The 22,037-nt window shown below is 36.9% G+C and overlaps 2 long non-coding RNA genes and 1 pseudogene across 5 annotated transcripts in view; all 3 read left to right on the top strand.

The window, feature by feature from the left end:
* The window catches only part of LOC149554885 (embryogenesis-associated protein EMB8-like), an 84,524-nt pseudogene that overhangs the window by 20,000 nt on the left and 42,487 nt on the right, over window positions 1-22,037 (top strand). The window contains exon 3 of the transcript XR_016364451.1: window positions 21,278-21,406. The product of XR_016364451.1 is annotated as an embryogenesis-associated protein EMB8-like (transcript). The remainder of the gene's footprint in view (window positions 1-21,277; window positions 21,407-22,037) is intronic.
* On the top strand, window positions 12,348-13,734 carry LOC149554888 (uncharacterized). 3 transcript variants are annotated; one of them, XR_016364424.1, is made up of 3 exons: window positions 12,348-13,051; window positions 13,437-13,492; window positions 13,628-13,734. It is a non-coding gene; the product is annotated as an uncharacterized LOC149554888 (long non-coding RNA). The 3 variants fall into 3 exon arrangements; XR_016364426.1 differs by having other exon boundaries at window positions 12,363-13,051; window positions 13,391-13,492; XR_016364425.1 differs by having other exon boundaries at window positions 12,367-13,051; window positions 13,391-13,734.
* LOC149554887 (uncharacterized) lies at window positions 14,439-15,908 on the top strand. The gene is made up of 3 exons (XR_016364427.1): window positions 14,439-15,123; window positions 15,245-15,663; window positions 15,776-15,908. It is a non-coding gene; the product is annotated as an uncharacterized LOC149554887 (long non-coding RNA).

The raw sequence follows: 22,037 nt of genomic DNA, 5'->3' as shown, positions 1-22,037 counted from the left end.
TGACAATATCTCGTAATGCTGGGTTTATCCTATGCTGAGGTTGTCTTACAGGTTTGCAATCGGGACTTATATAGATTCTATGAGTACAAAGTGTTGGGTCCAAACCTTTCATATCTGTATAATCCCAAGCAAAAGCATCTTGGTGTTTTTGTAACAGTTGTAGGATGTCGCTATGTTGTGCCTGAGATAAGGATTTACTCACGTTTAGTTTTCACTCTGGGGCAATTGCTATTCTATCTACTTTCTTAGCCATTGAAATCTGAGCAATTGGTGGTGAGTCTATTTCATGTGGCAGGAGTGAGTGTAGAAGCTGTGCAGACTCAGAATAGTGAAGTTCACATGGTAGTGGCAGAATATTTTCTAAAACACAATCCTTTTCGGAACATGTTGCAGGTTGTATTCCATACTCATTCAATATGATAGAGGAAATGACATCATCCTCTTTAATATTTACAAATGAGTCCCTTGAGATCATCATCAATTGTTTAATAGAATCTATGTCCATATCAGAATCACCTAAATTTGGCAAGACAACTTGATCATCCTGCAGCAAAGGCTGAGCGGGAGAATACAAGGTTAAGTTTTTAGTGTTCACACCATCTGAAATGGTCATCTTCCTTGATCGGCATGCAATATAAGCATCTGTTGTGGCTAACCATGGTCGCCCTAGAATGATAGGATACCCTTCAATACTTGTCTTTGGAGAGAGTACCACAAAATCAATTGGGTAATCCCATGAATGTAGTGTAACAGTGACATCTTCTAACATACCATCAGGAATAATGGTTGAACTATCTGCTAATTGCAAAATTGTTGGCGTTTCTCTGAGACCAATGATATTTAATTTGGACATGACTTCTTTGGTCATTACATTAATGGATGCTGCTAAGTCTATTAGGACATTCTGCACTTGTATTCCTTGAATGGCAAGTGTTACTACTGGACTTCCAGGGTCTACATACTTGGGTATCTTAAGGTTATCAAGCATAAAATCAGAAAGCTGGCCAAGGACATGGATAGTCTTTGGATCCTTTTTCCTACCTGGATTTTTAGTACAGGCTTCTTTGATAGCTTTTGTATATATGGGTACTTCCTTTATTGCATCTAGCAACATAATTTTTACTGTCATTTGCTTAAGCTGTTCAAGCAAATCCAGTATGGCTTGGTTTTCAACCCGTGGAGCTTGCTCTGTTAGCCTACCAGGAAATGGTGGTTTCTTTGCTGCAAGAGAAACAGTGGTTGCAGGCTCTTGAACTAACTTAGCAGAGGTATCATCAACTTCTATTATAATGGGTTGCTGAGGTGATGCGAGTGTCGTTCTAGATCGTAAATGAATGTCATTTAAGGTGATGGAATAGCTTTGTTGCTGGGTTGAAGGCTTTGCATTATTGGGATTAGGCGAAGGCCGTGTAGGCAACTGTGGCTGTTTTGGAGGGGTTGTATTGGCTGCAGGAGGCATTAAGGCTTGCTGTTGAGGAGGCTGCATCAAGGCTTGTTGGTGGTGGTGTTGCTGCCAACCCTAGTTAGGTTGCTGCCAATCTTGCTGGGGTTGTTGCCAACCTTGGTTAGGTTGCTGCAAACCTTGGCTAGGCTGATGCCAACCTTGCTGGGTTGCTGCCAACCTTGGCTAGGCTGCTGCCAATTATTATAACCACCATGTTGCTGCTATTGCCATTGACTATTACCACTACAATTATGAAGTGGATCTTGGGGAATACCTGATTTTGAAGCCCAAGACCTTCGTTGAGCAACATAGAGGACTTCTCCGTCTTCATCAATTGCTTTGAATTCAGTAGGCACGTGCTGTGACTCTAGACTGGCAATAGGCTTGCATCGACACTTACGTTTCTTTTCTCTGTAGTGAGGGTGGTATTTGGCTAACATAATGTTAGCATCCTCCTTCCTCCGTGCTTGCATGGTGTCCAGTTGTGTAGCGACATCATTAATGATGTCTTGCTTAAAATCTGATAAGAGGTTTGACAGCTTTGTCTTGGATACTCTGGCACCAAGAGATTTTTGGAGTAAGTCCCTCAAGCCTCGTCCTTTTTTTATTGTTGCTTTGGAATAGTTCAAGCAAATGTTCCGTATTTCAGCCCACGTCTTCTGTGTAATGTCACCTCCAACCATTAAGTCTGAGGCTTCCATACTCTTTTCATGCACTCCTTTTAAAAAGAAATGCTTTTGAGACTCCTCATTCAGCTGATGCTGTGTATTGTGCTGCAAGTTGAACATGAATTGTGCAACATAGTCCTCCAAAGTTTCATCCTCCTTCTGTGACATTTTGAAAATGTCATCCCCTTTTAAGTCATGGCCCCTACAATAGTCCTTATATTTAGTAAGGAACAAGTTACTCATAGTTGGCCAATTTGCCACAGCATTAGCTCCTAGACTCATAAACCATCTCAAGGCAGCTTCTTTTAGAGTTGATGGAAACAACTTCAGTTTATGAGCATCTGTGGTGTAATCATAACTTCGGCAAAGAATGTCAAACTCAAAGAGAAAGGTTTCTGGGTCTTCAGTAATGAGGCCATAGAACTTTGGAAGGGCAGTTGAGGGTATATTTTTCAGATTTTGATTACCCTGTTGAGTGGGAATTGGAAAGGGAAAGGTAGCCTGAGCAGCTGCCATTTGTGGATTTCCTAGTGGTGGTTGGTAAATGACTAGAGCTAATGGATTATCTTGATATTCTAGCTCAGCAAAAAGATCATTTAAATGAAAGGATTCTTCAAATGTGGCTGGTGATTGTACTTTGATCAGGTACTTTTGCAAACACGTTCTCAAATAGTTCTTCTTCTTCTCTTTCTTCTGCTTTAGGATCAGGATGAAAGGGATCTTCGTGATTGAAGTTGGGAAGAAATCTTCCAAGGTGGTCTCTTCTCCTATGCATGCAAAATACTAAAGAATGAAACTAAGTGACTCGATAGTGAACATTAGACTGACACCATCCCCGACAACGGCGGCAAAAATGTCGAGCCAATATAACACCTTTTTAGTTGAAGGATTGGACATCCTTTACTACCAAAGTAACATGCTGGTCTTCATTAAATTTCAATTTGGGAGCGTGAACTTGAGATGGTGTCTGCAAAGTATATGCTCTAGCCTCTACTAAAAGTCACTACTACCTTGAATAAAATAACCATTAAGGAAACCTATTTTATCAAAAAAAAAGACAACTATCTTATGTTTGGAAGAAACCTTAGATAACTACTTAACCATACATCTATGCACGTACAGCTGCAGGAACAGTGACTGGTTCTGTTTCTAGTTGCTGTAGGAAAAGCAGTTCTAAACTTAACTTAGAAAGTTGAGTCTAACTCCTAATTGCTAAAGTAAACTCCACCTCTCGCGTGGGCCCCCACGGAAGAGTGAAGAAAAGATCAACTCAGATTGAAGTGTAGAAACTCAATAAACTCATGTATTCATTCAGTAGGCAATGTTACACTTTAAAAACAACAGAATATTTGCCTAACTCTATTAGTTCATTCCTACTTGACCTTTGAGCTACAGACAAGGTCTTATTTAAAAGAAAGGAAATAACAGATTCTTACAATCACGACTTCCTCATAGAGGATAGTTCATTACAGCTCAAGATTCATGCAAACATGCAACATAATAAGTAAACACCGGGTATCTTCTTAAGTTCCCATAAATACAGAGCATAGCGGATGCTAGATCTGCTCTGCTATATGACTTGAATGACTTCTAGGAATCCAGGTATCGTGCAACAATTCCTTGCATGTTTAACTGATTGCCTAGATGCTTGCTCTCCCGTTTAGCCGCTTCATCAGGTCCCTCTTATTTTGTTGGAACAAGTCCCTTTTCTATGCTACCGAACAAGTCCCTTCTAGTTTTGTTGCTAAGTTTCCTAGCTATAATGGTGCCATGACACACCTCCTTTAATACTTGCGATTCCAAAATGCTAGACCTTCGCTTGAGCTGTTTTGACTGATTCCGACTTGGCTTGGATACCTGCGGTCATCATTCAATGCACACAAGACTTCCTACAAACATTTATTTATATTTATTAATTTATAAAGAAAAAGCATTAGTATTCAATTAACAGTCTTTGCAATCTCTTCGATTGCAGGAAGATCTACCCATGCCAAACATTCATGAAGAAAGATTTTTATCAACAAAATGAACCCTTTTAGACACAATTCCGATTATCATTTCTATGCCATACGTTCATATCTTATACATTAAAAAGTACAAAATATCATACTTAAAGGATGACAAAGTTCAGCATGTTATAAACAAATGTTCACAAAAAGGATAAAAAAGACATCTATTTCTTCATGTCATCACAGACATTAGACAAGAACATGTAACACAAAAGTATTCCTGTTATTATTCGCATGTATACAGAAGATACTACAATATTCGATATGATTCCCCCAAATGTTTGCTTTTTGTTCAAGTACATATATCTGTCTGAAGGGGTGACTTAACTATCACACAACCTTTCGGTTCTAATCTACCCGTCGGCTATACAATATTTACCGACAACAATAGCTCGTGCATTTTCATTGATTTTATCCTGATATTCAAGTCATTAAATCCTCAACCATGGTGATTCACGATTCATACCCATTTGCCCAGTGATGGTGATGCTCTCGTGTCCAATTCTTTTCTGACAATGCTTCCACCCCTTCGACATGCTTTCTACAAGGAAATTCTCCACAGTTAAATAATATTACCATAACAAGTTATTTAATCATAAATAATCATAACGGCTAACCACCTTTTCAATTCCATGAATTCGTGATAAATAATTAACTAGCATGTTATCTTCGCATGAAATTATAACGACTAACCATTTTACCATTTTGCAGGATTATAACAAATTTAACTGTCAACTGACTTCATGTGAACCTCAACGGCTATATTTAAAATTAGGTCGAAAATTGGGATGTAACATACCATTCGCCTTGTGTTTCATTGTCCTCGATGAACTTGAAATTGTAACGAACATTATAAAGGAGTATTTTAAAAATTGGAATATAACGTACCATTCCCCTTTGTGTTTCATCGTCCTCAATGATTTCTGCAAATTTAGACACTAAAAGATTATTCCAAATACAAGATGCATATATAGTATCATGATATCATTTCTTTTCAAAATTGGATCAAAATCTAAATCATGACCAAAACTCAAGGTCTATTTTTACTTAAATACTTCCAGAATGATATTATAAAATTAAACACACACTCACGTGAGTTCACTTTACCATACTTTTGGTTACCTCAGCATCACTTGTGTTGATCATGTTGTAGGATATTCTATTTCATATTCCTGTCATACTCATGTAGACACTCACCATATCATTAGTTCGATTCCCATATTGATATCTTCATATAAGAGGATTTTTTAGGGTTTAATAACTGAAAGTAAGATAAGTATTCAAAATTGGAATCCTTCAACTAGCAAGTTCTAGATCATAACTTGATCACATAGTTTAAGTCTCTTAATACATATCATCTGGCATATGACACTCATTAATGAGTAGATCATCCTTGCAAACTTACAGATCACCTGAAAAGAATTAATAGATCCATGTTTTTCCATTTATGTAACCTCGGCCTTCATGCCCATCTTATCACAATAACATTTCATTAGAATAATCATCTCATGATAGAATATACACTTCATCTCCAAAACAATATACAATAGCTCAGTATGTAAAGTCAACATCGCATGTGTATTATACATGTATAATAGTGTATCAAAGGGTAAAAACATGATATACCATGCAAGATCATCATACATCTATTCAAGATCATAAGCATCTGAAACAAATTCTCATAAGATTCTTGTTGAGTAGCTCACCAGTCACTTGTAAATATTTGGAAGTTTATCTTTTCCATTTGTGTGACCTAGGCTTTCATGCCCATCTTGTCAATGTAATTGTTTTATGCCAAACAAAAGTTACATTTATATATAAGCATTGATCGTTTCAATGATGCAAGTGTGTTTATTCCATACTGGAGCACAAAATGGCCTTGTCGTTTAATCAACATAAGATAACATCTCATCAAGGTTGTAGGAGCTGGTTGGATTGCCCTAGCCTCGGCATTTGGATCAAGTTTAATCTTCTCATTCTCTATTGAGAATAGCCCTCCCTCCTGGGATAAAGCACATGTATCATTTTGGTCTTGCTACCCGAGCATCCCGGTGTTCAAAATGTCTACACAGTTATGAAACGGTCATGCTTGCATAACTAGCGCTACTGACATCAAGTGGTCATTAGAGGACAAACATGCCTATAAACTACCTTGGCCAAGGATTTCCGATGGGCTCAACGACCCAATCACCATTGCTCGACTTGCCAATCATATAATTTTCCCTAGTTTTGTTTCATCTTTATGATTTTGTAGTTTATCCATCTGTCCATTTCATCTCAGCCCTTCCCCGGTTATTCTGGATGATTTTTCGGTGTGATTTTTCTAGTTTTGATTGTAATATCCAGTTATGTAAAATATTTTTTTTTCAAAATTACATTCTCAGTTTTTTTTTTCTTTCTAGAAATAGTGTTGGGCCCAAGGTTTCAACATTGAACCCAACTCTTTGATACCATATGTAACAACCGCATTATCCTGGTCTTAATTAAAAACTAACATATTCAAATAATACAGTTATTACTTCATTTTCATAGGAAGACAGTTAATTCAGTTATGTTCATGTGAATGAGATTTAACAGTTACAATTACTTAAACAGAAAACTCATAACTAACATTTGAAAACACCATCAATAAATTTACTATGGAAACTAAAATCTACATACCATGGAATTCGAAACCGAAATCAATCTAGGATTGCTTCTGCAAACACCCAAGTTAGTTCACAAATACCACTATATCAAAATCAAATGACGATTACCATCAAATACCACCATATCAATTAGGGCATCACATACCGCTGTTTCAATTAGGGCATCAATTACCATTGGATCGTTGAGGGCATCAGATACTACTGAATCATTTGGGGCGTTAATACCATTGTATCATTTAGGGCTTCAAATACCACTATATCATTTAGGACATCAGATACCACTGTATCATTCCTTTCCTTCCTATTGCTTAGCTGTGGCATTAACATAAGATTAGATGATATGCTCATAATCATTACTCTTATAAATGAAACACTGAAATAACAATCCATCAGATAAATCTATCTCTCAAATAAATATATTCCATGCCAAGTTAGAAGATCAACTGATCTAACTAGTTGCCAATTATATTGATGATAAGAGTTGCTTTCATTTAAAGAAATAACTGTAACGATGATACAACTCAATTAATCTTACTTTCAACTTGAATATACATCATAAAAAAAAACTTATTTCCGACAAACATTGAATGCATAGCTTCTCTTTATTTGATGCACGTCCGACATCTTGTGGAGAGGGGAAACATTGTCAGGGGCTTAACCACCCAACCTCGGACCATAACTTATCCCCACACAATCTCTAACGAGAAAGACCCTCCCTACCCGGAATAGACATGGAACATCTTGTCATCCATTGTGCATCCTGGTATCTAATCACACCACTCGACTTGACAACAGGAGAATACAACAAACATGACCATGCATGAGCTATTAAATGATTCCTTTTAAAAAAGATAAACATTGTTATATCATAACTAATTCTGTTTCATGTTATTGCAGATTCCTTTCTCTCACCTCTTCACCTTTTTCCTTGGCTATACAACCGGGTGAGTCCTAGGTGTCGGAATTTTTAGAGCAATTGACTCTTATTGATTTCATGATGATTATGTACTTCCAGCATTTCACAATCTGTGATTTGAGAGTTTATATTTTTAAAGATTGCAGAATTTATTGTTTAATTCTAATATGCATTGGCATAATGATTTATGGATCCATACTAAGGTTACTTGGCTATCACTTGCCATGAACAAGCTAAATTAAAAGAAGTTCAATCTGTAAAATCAAACAAGATAGTAAACAAGATATCATGATGATAAATGCTGAAACTTGCTGCTATGAAATTCGATGTTATTGTACCTTTTATACAAGGAAATCAAATTGGAAATATTGTTTATGGGTGTTTCAAATAACCTGGACAAATTGACAATATTGTCTTGCTGAACCCTCAGCTACTTCGCCACACCTTATTTGCAAAGATCAAGTCACAGCTCTTACCAAAATAACACTCACGATTTCTGGCAGCATGTCTAAATGGGCATGAAATTGTGGGAAGGATTACTGCCATGGTATAGATTGGTAACAATAGGGATTTCAACTCTTCTTCAAATTGATTACCAGGCGTAATCACAGTGTGCATATGAAACCATTAACTCCAACAAAGAACAATATATAGCCGACTTGTAACAAGAAGGATGCTGCTAAAAATTGCAGAGATTTCGAATGAAGTTTGTAGAGATTCGACTGGTGAATGAATTTAGAAACTATGAGCAAAAGAAAGACAAAATTAATGGAGGAGTCAAAATTGATAAAGGAAGCCGATCTTGAGAAAGGTAGTCGAGTGCTTGGAAAAGGATATCCACCTCTCACCAATGACTTTTATTAAAAAAGAAGAGAACGTGATTCCTTGGCTTCCGTAACTTAATAATATTTGCCAATATAAAACGTGAAGTGTTCAATTGGTTTCAAATAAGGAAAAAGGAAAGATAAAGGTTGGAAGAAAATTTGAAGGTTTAAAAATCAAAATTATTATTCTTTATATTTATCTACGTACACAGATTTATTTGTGAGGTGGCATCATTATGTTATAGTTTCACTTTATATTTATCTCTATGTGTACGTACATAGGTGTATATATTAAAATAATATTGAGAAAGATCAATCAACCCTTTAAGGTACGTATTATGTTTTAATTAATTAATTTTAATTAAATTATTTATTTAATAGCTTGTGCATTTTCATTGATTGTATCTTGATGTTCAAGTCATTAAATCCTCAACTATGGTGATTCAGGATTCATACCAATTTGCCTAGTGATGGTGATGCTCTTGTGTCCAATTCTTTTCTGACAATGCTTCCACCCCTTCGACGTGCTTCCTACAAAGAAATTCTCTGCAGTTAAATTATATTACCATAACAGGTTATTTAATCATAAATAATCATAACTGCTAACCACCTTTTCAATTCCATGAATTCGTGATAAATAATCAACTAGCATGTTATCTTCACATGAAATTATAATGACTAACCATCTTACCATTTCGTAGGATTATAACAAATATAACTGTCAACTGATTTCATGTGAACCTTAATGGCTATATTTAAAATTAGGTCGAAAATTGGGATGTAACAATTTCTTTACTATGTTGCAAGCACACTGAGAATCCTGCGAAGCGGTAACATATGGGACAAGTGGTGAATTCTCACGCCTTGCTGGATTCACATATTTCTTTATGATTTCTTTCAACATTAAATTTTCTATCATTGTATTGTTTTCTTTTGTCAGTTTACACACTCTTTCTTCTATAGTATTTGCATTGCCCCTCAATTCCTCAAACTCTTGCTTTGTAGGTGTTGGTCCAACATTGAATGAGGAGGTATGGTAATCATTAGGAGTGATCTCATCCCCATTCTTGTCTCCTATAGGAACAACCAAATGCACCGTGCGAGACCTTGTCTCATCCCTAGTGATCCTATGAATCTTCTTTGCTCGTTCATGTTCCCTTGTTTTCCCAATTCTATAAAAAATATATCAATATGTTCAATAGGAGGAACCTTTTCTTCCCTTCTTTCTTTATGCCTTCTTTTAGCCACTCAGGAATCTTGAATAAGTCCATAGTTTCAGGTTTCATTCAAAGCACCATTGGCGAGAAGTAGGGGTTTTCACTTTGTCCTACCCTCTTCAGGATATATATTGATGGTCTTGAGGGATTTATGCAGGAGCATTCCTTGAAGATGGTTGTTACTTGGACTAGGTTTTGATATACATCTTGCTCTTTGTGGATGGCGTGGTCCACCTAGCCTTCTCTCCTGAGGGCTTACAAAGACTGCTTGATGGCCTTGCTTCTTTTTGTGACTCTCGCCAGTTGACAATAAACCTGGGAAAGACCAAGGTAGTTTTCAATGGCCTTAAGACCTATCATTTCCACTTCTTTTTCTAGGGCAGTGAGGTGGAGATCTCTTCTTCATACACTTATTTAGGGGTCATGTTCTCTGGCCCTCACTTCAGCATGCATTTAATCCTTAAACCGTGTAAAAATAAGGGGTATGGTTCCCTGGCTATTTTGGGGAGAGTGTTTTTGACACCATTTCTAAGACACCTTGTCCAAGATGACTCTCATGGATACCTTGATTAGACCGAGGGTACTCTATGGCTTTATAGTTTGGGGCTGCTCTCTATTGGAGTTAGAATGGGTCTCTATTGGATTTAGAGTGCACTCCCTTCTTATGCGACACATTATCAGGTGTAGGCAGCACATGTCCCACAATATTGTCTTTGTTGAGTTTGGTGCCCACCCCTTAACGTTTGGCACGATCTTTGACTTGGTTTGGTTCCTATATTGTCTTCAGTGCTTTGTGGATTCCTTGGCGGGGTGATAAAGGTACTCTTATCTTGCTTACCACTCCTTGGAATCTATTGCTACGTCTGAAACTTGTGGTAGGGCCAGGTGCTAGTATGCTTAGGTTGCAACTCTTCTTGGCTCGATTGGGATAGAGCTTGACTGACTCCTTTCGTTCAGCTAGTCTTTGGATGCCCCTACCCATTTCCTTTCCTATGAGAGGAGCTAAACTAATACATTAGATTGGACATTTACAAACAATATATTACATCACGTAGGTCCATTCTAGTGGGGGGCTTCGCCCTATGGTAGCCTTCTATGTGGAGCAATTTCTTGAGGTCTAGGACAGGATTTTTGTGTGCCCCTTGTATCTATACCACCTCTATTCACATGCTCTCTGCATCTCTCTTGGCTCCTTCAGAGTGAGATCTCATTGGCTCGAAATCCAAACTAACCATCAAATTTTTAGAGAGGACAAGATCTGGCAACTTTGAACCTTGGGGGAGATCGAGACAAAGTTCTACTCCATCTTTTGTTGTCCTATTTACTATGAGATTAGAGGGAGATTCTACTGCTTGTTTATAGGAGTTCAATCCCTTTCCACCTTTTTTAGATACGTTGACCAGTGATGCCCTGCACTTTATCTCTAGGAGGCTTTGAGACTTCAGGACCACTCCATTCAGCACCAACTCCCCTCAAGATTGCACTCCAACTAACTCATTATTTCTTTTCTCAAGATGGTTCAGCCAGCTTGGGGTACTAAGCGTTAACTTGGTCCTCCCCCCCTTCTAGCTACTCTAGATCGGCGAGGCAGTGTAGAGATCTTCTTCTTCCTCTTCTCATAGAGTTCTTTAGTGACAATGTGGGGCTTCTTCTCACATGAGGACCTACCCTTCGGTCTTGGGTTTCTTCTCCGTCGCCCAGGACAACTAGTAGGTTGCTCACCTTCTTGGTTGTAGTTATTTTCTTGTTGTTGCTTTGCTTTCTTTTCTTGAATGTCGTTTGGCATCTTGGTGTAGGCTAGTCTTTTTCCTTTTTGATAGTCCCTTGGTCTCTTTGTGGTAATGTGGTGGACATTAAAAACATATCTTATGTTATCTACTATCTAAACCTACTAGCAAAAAGAGGGGGTCCCCATTCACAATGGGGCGATGGTTTAAAAACCTCACAATAGGACCCAATTTGTCCCTATGGACACATATTTTCCACTAGTCCCTATGCACTTAAAATTTCCACTTGTCATTATGGACATTGATTTCCCCTTCAAGATTTAAATTTGCAAATGAAGTTGTATTGGGACCAAAATTGTCCCTATTGGCATTAAATTCCCCCTTGGGTGACTAAATGAACTCGTAAGGAAAAACTTCAAAGGGACTAGTTTACCCCTATAAGGATCAAGTTTCCCCTTGGAAAATTTTAAATGGAAGTGAATTTGCAACATGGATTTGTCCCCATAAGCATCAAATTTCCACTAAGGGGGCTAGGACAAGGTTTCAAGATGAATCTAAAGGCAATCGGGAACTAAAATAGTCTCTATAGACATTGATTTTCCCATTTTTGGGACTTGGGAGAATTTTAAATGCAAATTCGTGAGATCTATTGTCCTTATAGCCAGCAATCCTCCACAAGATGTAATTAAGATGCAAATTTAAGTCCTTATGATGGTCCAATTTCCCTAAGAGGCAAAAAGGTTTAATTCCACATTTGCGTGGATTGTACAATGGAGATGAAATCACATTACATTACCATTAAATAACAAGGATTAAGTAAAAATCAAGTTTGAGGCTGAGATATAGAAGGCAAGGCTAGGAGGAAAGGATTAGATCCAAACAACCATCAATTAGGTTAAGATATTAGGTCAAGTTTGAAAGAAGCATAACCACTTCAAGACAATCAAGGCCCAGATATCAATTCCAAGAAATAACCCAAGGAGAAGATTTCCAAACAAGAGAGGATGCAAATCGAAATAAGGATTGCTAAATGGTGAGGTGTCATCCACTCATCCTCATCCAATCAAGTATTTTCAAGTGTATTGCCCAACCGGTTCTAACTTCAATTCCAAAATGTCCCTAGTAAATCTGATCGCAATTTGTTGTTATGAAAGCCCAAGGAATATTATCAAACATTTAGCAAATTATATGAATTATCTGTTTGTCTTCTTTAAGTTTGTGGGCTGTGAATGAAGTTATTGAATGCTTCTGACCATAGCTCAAAATCGCGTAGGTATAGCACTAATATATTGGCTTCTCGCAAGAAGCTAGACGCCGTGCGGAAAGTCAAAGTTTTAGCGCAAGAAATCAGGAACAAGTTGGAAACTTCTCAGTGATAACTTGCCCCTTATCGACGATAACAATTTCTCGCAGGCTTTACTAGTAAAATTCAGATGCCCAATAAAATGCCAAAACATAATTCATTTGGTGCGTTGAGCGTCTTGGAGAGTGGAAAAGGGTTTAGGAGCAGAAAAGAAGTGTTTGGCAGTGATCTAGAGTGGTTGCAAGTGGATTTAGAGCGGATTCAAAGCTCTTTTCAAGCAAATCTGGATTCACAAGTAAGTTTCCTAAATTCTTGTTCTTTTGAGTTAAAAATAATTTTTTCTTGCCTTAGTTTCATCTAACTTAATTGAGATTCTAGAATACCATTTGCAATGTTCTCTAACACATTTTAGAGTGTAGTGACTAATATCCGACGCCATGTTTTAGCAAATTTTCCAAAATAAATCATATTGTCTTTTACTTTTCTCAATAATTTTATAACCTATTACATTTTTTGTTTTATTCTTTCAAGTTTCAGCTTGTGTTTAAACTTATATGAAGTTTTAATCTAATATAGTTTGTTCCTAAATATGTTTATTAAATTTCTAAATTTGTGGCTTATTTTGTATGTATAGGTTGATTTTACATTTTAATGGCAAATATGGATTCCTCTACATCTAGGTCAGCTGCAGCATCTGGCAGTGGCCCCATAGATGCATTTCCATTTGGATTCATGGGTACACACCATAAAGAGGCTAGAGACTTTGCATCGAAATATGGCTTTGAAGGAACAACATATTATAGTGTGATATGCATAAAATGCAAAAAACAAATTCGTGGAGGCACATCTCATTTGAAGTACCACCTTGCAGGTATACGAAAGCGTGACACAAGGGTTGTGATAAAACTACAAAGGAAATAAATAGAGAGATGATTGCTTTGCTCGGTGCCCAAGAAGAGAAGAAGCTGAATAGGAAAAGGGCAAAATTGGCCATAAGGGCATCCATTTCCGAGTTGCAAAGTATGTATCCCTTTTAAGAATCATTTATTATTTTCTAATCACCATTATTAGTTTGATTGTGCTAAAACAATGATCATGATTAATAATGAAATGATGTGGGCTATGACCAAGCACCCCAATCACCCTTGACGAAGAAGATACAAGGGATAGCGGGCTCTCTTTGTGGTCCACGGATCTGCACACCTACCAATGCTAGATCCTTAGGTTCAAATTCCACATCCGTTGGTTCTAGTAGACCACATAAATCTTCTATTGATGGTTATTTTGTACATAGAAACACACCTAAAGCACAACCATCATTGGAGGGTACTAGATGGAACAATGTTGTGCATCGACAAGTTGACATTCAATGTGTCGATTTTTGGTTTTTTAACAACCTCTCCTTCAATGTTGCAACAAGTCCATATTTTCTAAATTTTGTCACTGGTTGTACGGTAGTGGGAAAGGGCTACAAACCACCTACTCCTATAGACTTGAGTGGGAGGTTAAATTACTTCGGGTTCAATAGCCATAGAATTTTAGGGGCTGCTGTTCAGCTTTGATTAGATAAATCACAATTTCAAACTTTAATACTTTTACAGTTTTAGAATTTACTTATTTTTGTTGAATGTAAATTTTTTTTAATCAAAGTTGTGTACTAAATGTCATTTTCCATTTTTTGCTTGTAGATTGCTGAAAGATGTTTCTAGGGCTGAAAATGTGGTTGAAGAGCAAAAATTACAATGGAAATAGTATGGCTGCACCATACTTTTAGATGGATAGGCGGATGGAAGAAACCCTACCATCATTGACTTTTTGGTTCCTTGCAATGAACAAGTTTTCTTTCTTAAATCCTTGGATGCCTCAGACAAGGTAAAGATGTCTACAACTTTTGCTTTAATGCTAGAGAATGTTGTGATGGAGGTTGGGGCTGAAAATGTGGTGCAAATCATAACCGACAAGAAAAGCATCGGGTAGGATCTTACAAGAAAAGCATAGCACATTCTTTTGGTCTCCTTTTACAATGCATGTTATTGACCTTCTTTTCGAGGATCTAGGGAAACATGGATTGGGTGAAATTGGTTGTAGAGGATGCAATGAAGATAACAAAATATATCTACAATCACCCTTGGGTCCTTCGCTTTGAAAGACTTCACCCATGAGAAGGATTTTATTAGACTCGCAGTCACAAGTTTTGCAATGATTTTTTTAACGTTGCAAAGTGTTATTCAAATGAATCCTTTGAGGCAGATGTTTGTGAGTCCACCATGGCTAGAGTCAAGTTATTCAAACAAGTCCAATGGATAGAGTGTTGTTTCCACTGTCTTTGACAACCACTTTTTTGATCATGCTACAGAAATTGTGGAGGTAACATGGAAACTTCAAAAGTTGAATTTTTAATTTTTTTGCATTTATTAATCAAGTCTTTCGTTATTAATTTATAAACCTACTCTCTGATTAATAATCGTTTTCTACGTTTCAATTGTAGGTGGTGAAGCCCTTGGTTAGAGTTCTCTACTTGGTAGATGGGGAACAAACCCCAATGGGGTCCCTTTATGAGGCCATTGATAGAGCCAAAGAGGTTGTAAGAAATAAATATAGGGGGGACAGCTTAAAATTTCAGCCCATATGGGATATTATTGATAGGAGGTGGAGGAATCAGTTCCACCGTCCCATTCATGCAGTAGTGTGTTTCCTCAACCCTTGTTACCACTTCTCTCCAACATATAGGGATCCCAATGGAGAAGTCATGGAGGGCTTCAGTGAATGCATGTAGAGGATGGTACTTGACATTGTGGTGAGAGACCTCATTGTGGCTGAGATGGAAGTGTATCAAAATGCAACATGCAAGCTATTCTCTATTCTCTTGAGTTGTGGCAAAGAAAGGTAGACACACGCAAATCCAAGGTACAATATTTGGTATTTTGAAGTCTTTCACATGCATGATAAGTAGATAAATACTAAGCTACAAAAACTTGTCCTCACCTTGCCTTCTAACTCTTTAATATTTATCTTGTAGATGCTTGGTGGCAAAATTGGGGTGGAAATGTGCCAAATCTGCAAAAACTTGCTCTTCACATCTTATGTCAGCCATGTAGCTCATCCAGTTGTGAGCATAATTGGAGCTTATTCGAATCCATTTACACAAAGAAGAGGAACAAGTTGGCACAAAAATGCCTAAAGGGCTTTGTCTTTGTGCAATAAAACCTTAAGTCATCACTAGTTGAGCCACTTGATCTCGATGACATAGATCCTTTTGGTGATTGGACAACACAGGAGCAACCTCCATTGTTCACAGAGGATGACATATATGATTTGGAGAGGCAAGCTATGGAGGAGGAGGGTTTTGCATTGGGACTAGACACCATTCAAGAGGAGGGCAGTGAGAGTGAGGACACTGACAATGAGTACAGTGACAGTGAGATTTCAGAGGATGAGTAATCATTTCCAGCGCCAACACCAACACCAGCACCAACATAGACGATTGCTAGGGCTAGAGCAGCTAAAACCCCTCCCTCTCCCATAGTTTTTACTATAACTATTGGGAGGGGAAAGAGGAGGTGTAGACTACTTTCATATTGTACTTGACATTTGTATTTGCTTATCTTTTTACAAATACAATTCGGTATTTGTAGTTTTCTTTAGAGTTCAGAGTCTCTGTCTACATCGACATTCCACATGATGATGAGATTTTGTTACTTATTGCATTTATATATATCTAGACCAGCCTGTTTGGTTTATTTACACATTTACTAACTCATCACATGCATCTACTTATTGAATTTTGTAAAAAAAATGCATTTTTAATTAAAGTCATTAAAAAAATTCCTGATATTTTCCTGAGAAGTTACTGATTTCTCTCCGATACTCGCCGAGAATTATTTTTTTGCCTCACCAATTAGTGGCAGAGAATGAGATTTTGAACTATGCTTCTGCCAATGCAAGGTTGTTATTGAAATGATATACTAGCTTCTTTCAGACCTTTGACCTGACTGAAATTGACTATTACAGCTAATAGACATAAAGACAAACACTTGTCACACATCCCAAAGTGCACCTACAACCACTAAGCATTTCCACAAACACTTGACATGCATACTAGTTGATTCAATATAACTGAGGCACATAGCTACAGCTTGGCATTTCATCAGACAGTTGTTGTGCAGCCTGGTAACTCCTTATTTTAATTCCAAAATATTTTGTAATTAAGATGCAAACCATTATTACTATTGAAAGAAATCATAAACAATGCAATTAATTTAAGGAACCTGATAATGTCTTGGTGCATAGTGATATTATTGCAGTAGACCTAGGCTTCCCACACCAACTCCAAACATTTCCAACTATATGGAATGTTGTTAGCAGTGCAACGTTAGTTTCTAAGCTCAAACACTACCTTTAGGAAATATGCTGTTGGAGATAAACAGATCGCAGCCTTAAGGGATGGCTGCCACAACAGCTTCAACATCACCTTTAGGGATCAGCTGCCCAATGCAATACCAAACGTGCAGAAAGAACACCCACTTAAAGCTATCTTCAGTCACCTTTGAGCCACAGTCATGAACGGTAATGAAGGCAAGCAAACTGATGTCCAGGCAGAATATAAATCACAGCACTAAGAGATTCCAATATTGGTGTTGTTTTGCACCAGATTATAGACAATTCCAACTCCCAACTGCTGAAGGATTCTTCCTTGAATTCACAGTAGAAACAGTATGTCATAAACCCTTCAATCTTAGTGTGCCCAAAATGCAGATCAAGATTAACCAAATTGGTATACAATAACACCAATTCGATTACCATTAAAATTCAGAAAATATACACAATTCATTGTGTGTTGCAACAACTCAAAGTGCAAATCAGGTTTGAAGGAATCAGTCCTCTTACAAATCCATGATCAAAACCCTCAATAAACTTCTCAAGTAATAAAAATGCAATAGCCAAGAATGAATCCATTTCCTTCATGAAGTCTCTTTTATAAAATGCCACTTGGCTTCTCGAATACACTTTTCATTCAAGATGCTTCACCCACGCACTTCCAAATTATAACAATATAATGATGAAGTTATTTATTAATGTAGTCTTAATAAATAACTTATAATATGAAGCTTCATCAATTTACCCAATCAAGTACCGAAGAAGCCAAACACTAGGTGTCTCAACTGCATTTCTAAAAATAGCAATTGCCCAGAATTGACTTCCTATAAATAGCAAGCCACTCAGGAGAGACCCTCAAATCACATTGCCAACTCATGAAGGTCGCAATGATGAACTGACTTCACCATGCTACAGGAGCCTGCTAAATGGGGAGATTACATGTACCCATGGAAAGCACCTTCTAGAAGATGATCAAACTTGATGACTTGGAATCTTGAATTTTCTCATTGGTTAATTGAAGAGTATTCCAATTTGCTACATTATATTTAATGATATCTATTTAATGTTTGTAGCAAACCTGATTAGAGTTTTCTCTAGAAATATCTGGACCATTGGTTTCAGATCAATCTTGACCATTTTATTGTATTTGGGGCTCCTAGAGAAACCCCACTCCTCTCATTTGTTAAAGAGAGCTTTGAAGAATTGTCACTAAAATACAGCCATAATTGAAATAAATCATTGAAGTATGGTGATTTATTGAAGATTGTGAAGTATCGTGTGGTTCTTTGATCTCTCAAATTATTTTAGAATTTGCTTCATGTATTTAGTTTTGAATTTGCTTTGAGTAATTTAGATGAATGAAAGGAATCGTGGATGAACATTTGTGAAACTTGCCTAATCCATACTACTTGCAGCTTGCTGATTGCAAGTCACTTTGCGTGGTCAACTAGAATTAAAATACAAGCTTAGCTTCAATTGTTTCTTACACATTGATATGCATCCGTTGATGGTGTGGGTGTTATAGTAATGATTTGAACATCTATAACCTACCTTAGAAGATTGAACTAACGTAGCGGAAGTCGATGACAAAGTCAAGTCTAGTAGGGTTCACAAATGCATTCATGGTCTTGCATTGGTTAGAGTGGGATTCCTCAACCCTTAATCTCTTTGCAATTTATTTCAAAAGCCTTGTTAGTTTAGGATTAAATACTCCATTTCCATATCATTCGATCAAAGTTGATAAGTCTAGAGTGAATTAGTGTAAGTTCCCTTGCATAACCAGTATACATCAAGCCAAATGAGCTCATCACCACACTAAAGTTGCAAGTTCACAGTCAGAACCTTGGAGTTGCCTCTATGATCTGTGCAATCCTAAAAGAACTGGTGACATTGTTCAAGAGAGGATATAGTGTCTTTGGCACTTTATTCTGTGTTGATGTGGTCATAAAGCACTTATAAACGCTTCCACCTAGCCCTCCAGTTGATCTCCCTCTTTCAACACCCAAACACTTAGCCAATTTTCATTCTATCATCTCACTATGCTACTGTTAAGTTATGCAATTTTGAGCACTTGGAGCATCCTTACAGTGCCAAAAATGTGAGCCCACATCAAGACTAATTTCATTGGGCAAACTGTTGTGTCAAGGAGATTGACATTCTTCATTCTTGAAAGTTTTTATGTTGGTTTGATCTCTTCTTGCCCTGTCTTGATTGTTGCTCTGATTTTGTGATTTTATTTTTATTTTCTTTCCATTTGTGAATCACATTTCCTTGCACACAACTCATCATGATTTTTTTAAAGCAGAGACCATGCTTTTGGTTTTAAACCCACTTAGTAGAGCTGCCTCCATTCACAAAGAAGGGAATTTTGTGTATGAAATTCAACTACACTTGCAGTTATGGTTCTTGATGTCACTGAAAGGAGACTCAAAGTCTTTATTCATGAAGGATTTCTCATTAAGTCTGAGGACGGTTTGTGTTCCATTATATCGGTGCTCTATCAGTCAGTTGATGATTACTGAGATTATGAAGTCTGAAAGGTTTGGGAAAATTTTCCTGAATAATAAAATTTTGCAAATCTGTTAACGCTTGGGTAAGGATATTTCAGACTTGAGACAAATATTAAATGCCCAAAGTAAACTTGACTAATGTGAATAGGTCCTATAAGGAAACCAGTGATGTAGACAACATCATTCGCACCAACAAAGGGTCAGTCTTGTAATTTATAACATTGCAAACATTCCCCATATACTATTCTCCAATTTGTAGGAGCTCAATCTGTTGGTATGAATCATCCATGTGTTTTGGTTTCTCTAATCTCTCCATCTTACCTTTATTCATAGTATATCATTCAACTTTGTTCATTTCTCATATAAAAATTTATATATTCAAAGATACTAAAACCAAAGGTGTTGTAGAAAAATTAGGAGGTTAAGATGGTTGAGAAGATGTTTCAAATATTCAGTTATGAGGGTCTATTTGTTTCAAGGTCTGTATGATTTTCTTATGCAACTCTTTGATTGATAGTCATGATTTTCAAAGGAGGAATTATGTATTCATTAAGCACCATTATGTCGTTGGTACATTTCTCTGATTTAATATGGCAGTTCAATACAGTCCCAGTAAAACTGCAATCTCTCTCTCATTTCTTAACATAATTCTGAAAATGAAATTGTTTTGGAAAGTTTTAAGTAGGAGCATAAAAGACATAAAACATTTGAGAATGCAATCAATATTTAATTCACAGTTGGATTTGGAAGACACAGGTAATTTAATGGTCACTGCCAAGTTTTGTATAAGGATTTTGGAGACATAAGGGTGTAAATAGATTTTGTATTTGTACATTGTAATTGGATTCATTATTGGTAGAAATTGGTAATCAAAGAAAAATTTCATTGAAGGGGGGCAAATATGAGAGAGACCAATTGTTGATATTGCAGCACCAGAATAAAATTCCTATGTGAGCACTAAAGGGGGGTGCTAGTAATTATAGAGCATGACAGAAATTACTGTAATAAATAATAAAACATGTTAATGTTATTTTATAATATGTAAGTTTTTATTTAGTTATTTGTTAGTTGCTAGTTAGTTGTCAGGTAGTTATAAGTTAGAAGGCTTTATGAAGTCTTTGAAATGTAATAATATGTGGTGAAGATGAATGATCATGTGGTGCTGATGGAGCCTTATGTTCTATATGTTTCTTGTTTCCAATAATTTTGTTTCAGAAGCCATTCCTATTTATATGTTTTGTGTAGCTAAGGGGACAATTGTGTATACTATTTGATGTACAATTGACATAATCAAGATTTCAACTATCAAGGCTGCTTCATTGATGTATCAAGGGTTTCCTATAGCAATTTATTCTAAGCTATAAAGGTAGATCTACACAAAATATATACTGCTGCAAAAAATGTCCTGTAAATTAAAAAGCTGTTTGAATTTTGCAAGTTGAGTGTTATGCAACTACTTTATGCTAGGTTCTAACTTGGGGCAGGGAACTTATGACATTGAAGTTATACACAGAAAATTCAATTGATGGATGGTATTGAAAGGCTTTTTTGATTTCTGTGTAGACTTCACGATCATAAATTTCAAGTTTTCTTAATTTTAGAGCAGAACATGTTTCCAACACTGATGGTTTCAGCCAGCTCTCACAGGAGGGAGTGGCGATAGTTATGTAAGGCACACGCTTTTGCGAGCTAGAAGGCATGGATGGCATGGTGTAGTTTTTAACAGCTGTGGCTGTGCAGACAGTTCTGTCACCACACCTCAAGTAATCTTCCTCCTACAGTTTATTATTGCATCTTTGATGAAGTTTGAAAACAATAGTTGATTATCTATGTTTATTTATTGCATCTTTTTTGTACGTCGTATGGTCTATTGTCCTTATTGAAAATGTTCATATTGAGATGATTGAAAGTTGCAAATTGATTCGTCTCCATTAGGAATCTGTTAATTAATTTTTCATTCAAAATCTCGCAAATTCATCATCTTTTTACTGGATGCCATAATGGATGCTTGGAATTGGCAAATGTGAATCCATTTTCTTTTGTAGTTATTCTTGAGTTGCATCATTTACTTCGATTTTTTTATATTGCTTGGTTCCAACATGTCGATATGATCTTTAATCCTTGACTTGTTATCTCTTGCATTGATAAGGAACTGTACATTTGATCACAATTCACATCCTTTGAAGTGGATGGTACACATAATGCCTGATCGTCTGGTATTAGGGACTATAAAGGAATCTTTCTTTTCCTCTTATTAGGTTTTCTTGATCACTGATAGGAATTGTTGGTTAAGCCATAGGTTCCTAGCTAGGTTGCATGGGTACACGTACCCACACCCTTGGAATGTGTACCCACATGCCCAAGTACTGGGTACACATACCCCGAGTATTGGGT

This window comes from Cupressus sempervirens, chromosome 5 (genome assembly GCF_028749045.1).
Source record: "Cupressus sempervirens isolate cs-2001-9-10 chromosome 5, ASM2874904v1, whole genome shotgun sequence".
Taxonomy (NCBI): Eukaryota; Viridiplantae; Streptophyta; class Pinopsida; order Cupressales; family Cupressaceae; genus Cupressus; species Cupressus sempervirens.
This window is presented reverse-complemented; position numbering and strand designations above follow the sequence as displayed.